Source organism: Hyperolius riggenbachi, chromosome 8 (genome assembly GCF_040937935.1).
Source record: "Hyperolius riggenbachi isolate aHypRig1 chromosome 8, aHypRig1.pri, whole genome shotgun sequence".
Taxonomy (NCBI): Eukaryota; Metazoa; Chordata; class Amphibia; order Anura; family Hyperoliidae; genus Hyperolius; species Hyperolius riggenbachi.
The window spans coordinates 212,353,640-212,359,433 of NC_090653.1; the positions used below are offsets into that span (position 1 = coordinate 212,353,640).

A 5,794-nucleotide genomic window follows, 5' to 3' on the forward strand; every position below is an offset into this window, starting at 1 on the left:
ACCAAGTTGGTAGTTGATTTTGCAGGGGGGGGTTGGGGGGTCAGGGACCCCCGTTTAGCCGCAGAATAGCGGCGTTTTAGCAGGTGCACACATGCCCCTGCTGACTATGAGACAAGAAGCGAGATTTATTCTTATATTTATTTATTTATTCTATTCTGATTTTTTTGCACTACCACAACCTAAAAAAAGAACGCTGTGAAAACCGTGCAGGACATTTCGGTGCAGCTGGCGCCACCATAGGCCATAATGGGAATTAAGGCTATAGCAGCGCTCATTGATTTGGGTGCCATCAAAAGACAGAGCACAAATCACTACAAAATCAATTTTTTTTTTGTAACAATTCAAAAAATTTATAGGCATGCCTAAAAAAATGATATAGCAGTTGTGAGCTATAGTGTTAATATGCGGTCATATAATATATTCCCATGATGCTGTTCCCATGAATTTGTCTATGGCACATATTAGTTGGTTCAAGAAGATAACTACAAATGGAAAGGTGATTGTAATGTGTTACTTTGCTTATGGCGCTAGTACAGATGTACATATGTTTTTAACGTAGGCACTTTTTCTTGACCTAAAAAAGCAGACTAAAGGTGCATACACACATCAGACTACAGTCTTTGGAAAATGAAAGATCACAGACCAATCTTACTACCCTTCATGTAGTATAAGAGCCATACTCTACACAGTCTTTTCTATGGAGCTGAACTCCCCATCAGAAAAAAATCTTTGCAAGATGCTGCACACACAGATGCTGTACAGACACAAAAGATCAGTATCTGCAAAAGATCAGTATCTGCCAAAGATCCGTTCCTGCCAAAGATCCGTTCCTGCCAAAGATCTGTTCCTGCAAATTGCATTCATAGTCTGAGATCTGCAGATCCTCATACACACCTTGTTTAACTGACAATCATCTGCAGATCAGACAATCATCTGCAGATCAGACAATCATCTGCAGATCGGACAATCATCTGCAGATCGGACAATCATCTGCAGATCGGACAATCATCTGCAGATCGGACAATCATCTGCAGATCGGACAATCATCTGCAGATCGGACAATCATCTGCAGATCGGACAATCATCTGCAGATCGGACAATCATCTGCAGATCGGACAATCATCTGCAGATCGGACAATCATCTGCAGATCGGACAATCATCTGCAGATCTGAAAATCCATCCTGGTGGATCTGATCTGCAGATGAATGTCTGTTAAACAAGGTGTGTATGATGATCTGCAGATATCATAGACTATGAATGCATTTTGCAGGAACTGATCTTTTGCAGGAACTGATCTTTTGCAGGAACTGATCTTTTGCAGGAACTGATCTTTTGCAGGAACTGATCTTTTGCAGGAACTGATCTTTTGCAGGAACGGATCTTTTGCAGGAACGGATCTTTTGCAGGAACGGATCTTTTGCAGGAACGGATCTTTTGCAGGAACGGATCTTTTGCAGGAACTGATCTTTTGAATGTCTACAGCATCTTTGTGTGCAGCATCTTGCAAAGATTTCTATCTGATGTGGAGTTCAACTCCATAGAATAGACTGTGTGGATATGGCTCTCATACTACATGGAAGGGGGTAAAATTGGTCTATGATCTTTCATTTTCCAAAGACTTTGGTCTGATGTGTGTATGTGGCCTGAGCACGTAAGACATTACACTTCTCATTTACATACTAACTTCCATATTCTTCTCACTACAATTGTCCTTTAAGCTCCTTCCTGTTCTGTCCAGACCTCTTTGTATTTGTGTGGACGTTTGTCATCGCTACGGTAGTGATTGAATTGATAAATCTTCCCTCTTGTCCTTGTTTTTGTGGCGGTTATCACAGGCTCCGTGCTGCTGTCGCTCTGCGCAATCCTCTTTCCCGTTTCGTGTCTATCCATTCCTGCTGCTGTGATTTGAGTTGGCACCTGCACTGTGCACCCTGCACTGCTTTCTGATATTACCCAGCATTACCCGTCCTTGCCTAGTGGGCTCTGGTGGTACTCCTGTCTTCTCTGCCTCTATACATTTCTTTCACTAGGTTTTTATTGCAAGAAGAATCGTAGTAATACAAACCATAATTGTAAAACAGAATTGTAACTGCTACAACATATTATGTCAAAAAGTCTCGCAAAAATTTCTAATATGAAAAAAGAAACCCAATGGAATTTAAAAAGAAACACAACAAAGATGCATTACAAGCAGGGCCGGCCCTAGACTTTTTGCCGCCTGAGGCAAATTTTAAAAAAATTGTCACCGCCGCCCCTCTCTGGGGGGCCGCCGAGCTGGAGGAGTAGCTGGCAGGACGGGGGTATTGGGCCAGCGGCGGGGAGGGGGGGGTCCGACCTGGCCTGGGTCCCCCGTCCTCCGCTCCCCTCCAGCCTAAATAGAAGCAGCCGTACGTGTAAGAGGCACGGGCGGGGAGGACACTCACCTCTTCCCAGCGTGCGCTCCACTGACGTCACTTCCTGCAGCGTCCTGCAGGAAGTGATGTCAGTGGAACGCACGCTGGAGCGAGGAGGAGGTGAGTGTCTCCCCGCCCGTGCCTCTTACACATACGGCTGCTTCTATTTAGGCTGGAGGGGAGCGGAGGACGGGGGACCCAGGCGAGGGTCCGACCCCCCTCCCCGCCGCTGGCCCAATACCCCCGTCCTGCCAGCTACCCCTCCAGCTCGGCGGGCCGGCTCCCCGCACCCACGGACGGGCGGGTGCCGCCCCTGGAAATTTGCCGCCTGAGGCAAAAGTTTCACCCCGCCTCATGAGCGGGCCGGCCCTGATTACAAGGGATACAAAACACAAATGGGAACCGTGAAAAAAATATGGAACGTTTCACAAATTTGCGTGTCATCCTTGCGCAGGGGCTGTGCTAATCTTCTCTGTGTCGTTCCAATTTTAGTATATGTCCTGCCGAAGCGAGGACAGCCTCTATACATTTCACGCTAAGTCCTGTGGGTAACCATAGTCAGGTAGGCACAACTTGTGTCAGATTGTGATATGGAGGCTGAAGGTAGGTAAGAGATCTGCTAGACCTTACATCACCCTTGGCATGGCATTATACTGAATTTTCAGGATTGCTGTTGAGTAAAAGGGTATTCACTAATGTGCCTTTTACATAATAGTCATATTATGTGACCTGATGATCGCTACTTTACTGAATTTTGTGAACTATTGAAAATAATCATTATTTCGTAGAGCAAACTCCACACTGCATGTAACTAATATCCATACTCTTTCTTGACCACAAGAGCGCAGCATTGTCCATCTTTTCATTTGTGTTCACTAAGGAACTGAATAATCAGTGTCTATTGAAAGCTGTATAATTGAATTGTGATGTACAATAAAAATCACAAAAATAAAAGGAATTTGATCTGCATTATTAGATAAGGGCTCTTAATCACATCATTTTTGCAGGATGTTTTTTTTTCTGTGACTTTGAACACTGAAGTCCATGATCAATACAACCATTATTTAGGGGGAGATGAGTACAATAAAGTGTACATTACACTTAGCAATGAGCCCCTGGTATAGATGGGCAGCATGAGTCCTCTTTCTGCCTGGGACTCTGGAGATAGCTAGAATAAGTTGTCGATGCTACAGAAATCTGAGGTCTCATAGGACAATCAGACACGTTTGTATTTTGTACAGGTGGACTATTTTTCACACTCCATTGCAGAACGCAAATGTAACATTTATTCATACATTAATGTAATATATTTATTGATCTTGGCATTGATATTTTACCCTACAACTGCCTTTCAAAGATTTTCTGAGCTGGATGTTCAAAAAGCGCTTTGACTGTGTAATTGTGCGTTTTCACACTAGAACAATGTTTTTTTTCTTAAAATTGCAAAAGTGCTGCTTGAGGCATTTTTATTGCGATTGTGCTGAAATGCCATAAAAGCAAAATTGTTGTGAAACTTCCTGCGACTGCATTTGGCATTTTATTCAGCGTGAAACAGCCCTAAAAATACCACTACATATTGTGCCATGTATCTTAAAGTGGTATTGACGGTTATACATGTCAAACATGCTGTGAACAGTATTGATGTGATACACATCAATTCTCTCCTGCACTGTATATTAGACCCTTGTTTGACACATTTTGGCCAGTTACTGGAAAAAATGGGTATGAAAACTAATTGGATCACTTTTTGCACAGAAATCCTGGGGAAATTGAACGCCAGGGAGGTTAAAGTCTGGTTACAAGGTTTTCAAAATTGTCAGAAGCCACCTTATTGACTTGCACACAGTTTTATTGTTCAATTAAAAAAAAAACTAAAAAAAAACTTGCACACAGTTTAACCAGGGTAGTTGTAGTAATAGTGTAACACATCTTCAGCCAAATGTTGGAATGTGGTCATATGACCGTGGCAGTGCGCTCTCTTTCATCCAGTCAACCTCCTGCACAGCCTAGAATCTGACTTGTTTCAGACATGCCCTGCTGATAGGGTATTTATATTGCACAAGTAGCCTAGCAGTCTTGTTCATGCTCCCTTGCTGTGGAAATATGCAGAGCATCCACAAGGCAAACTATGTGGATGCCTAGGGCTGGGTGAGTATCTAGAGGCCTGGCAGTCATGTTCTCTGATCCACCTCCTCCACTTGTCTCCCTACCAAAAATGTAAAGGTTAGCTGGCAAACATGGATAATAGATATCTTTAACAGGTACACCATTGCAGCCTAACCTATCTCATGTCATGTGACTATCCTAAGCTTGTGTTTTTTTTTTCCATTTTAACATGTAATTTCAATCATTCCAAAATGTGTAAGAAGAAGAATTCATGAGGTTTCAGAAGATACAGGAGAGTAGCTGTTTCTGTCTGTTGCCGGAAATTACTTTCTTAACAATTATCACTTTATCTACCACTACAGTTTATCTACGTCCTCTGTGACGTCATCTAAGCCACGAGGAGGTAGATATAAGTTGTGTAGCTGAAGCACAGCTGTGCACGGTTGGGCATTGCTCCTGTGCTCATCTCTGGCAGTATATGATGCAGCACTAATTGGTGAAAAGAAAAATATGTTCCCTGAGCCAATAAGATTGATTTTTACCATTAAAAATACTCTTATTTTCTAAGTTCATAGTGAAAAATACACACTGTGGCATTATTTCAGAATCAAATCAAATATCCTCACCATAAATTGTGACAGGAACATAATCTAGGCAGACGTAGCCAAACAAAATTGTGTATTTTTTATCTACAATAGTGCTTTTTATTTTTAAACTGGAATTGATTCAAACTGAGAAATAAGAGATGTTTTTTTCGGTTTCCTCTTTTTCCCATTAAAATGCATAAAAAACAAAATTGTTTGAGGGGAAAAAATACCATAAGCGGGTAATAAGGTCTGGATGCGAAGTGGTTAATAGAAATCATCACATTTAATTTCTCTGCTATAATAACACCACTACTCTCTTTTCTGCTTATTGGCCCACTTTCCATATGACAGTGCTCAAGCATGCTGATTGGTTGCATAGGTTTTGATCATTAACATGTAACCAGGGAAGCATCTGAACTCCCTCTTCCAGGAAGTCTTTTTACTATAACTTCAGAGAACAGAGCAAGCCCAGGATAGGAACACTGGGATCCATTAACACCATTACATATGAAACATTTAGATTTTAAGCTTGTGAGGACAGGGCTCTCTAATTTTTCTTTAATTGAAGTTTTGTTTTGCTAGACTATGGCCTCAATTCATTAGAGACTCTGTAACAAAATTGTCAGCCTTATTTCTTCTATCCTATGAGTTCCTATACCTGTTCTAATGTGGTCTGTCTTACTGCAGCCTTTCCTAGTTGCACAGTG

The 5,794-nt window shown here is 42.0% G+C and overlaps 1 non-coding gene across 1 annotated transcript; it reads right to left on the bottom strand.

The window, feature by feature from the left end:
* Window positions 1-2,803: 2,803 nt before the first annotated feature.
* LOC137529181 (U6 spliceosomal RNA) lies at window positions 2,804-2,910 on the bottom strand. The gene has a single exon (XR_011023606.1). It is a non-coding gene; the product is annotated as a U6 spliceosomal RNA (small nuclear RNA).
* Window positions 2,911-5,794: the final 2,884 nt, after the last annotated feature.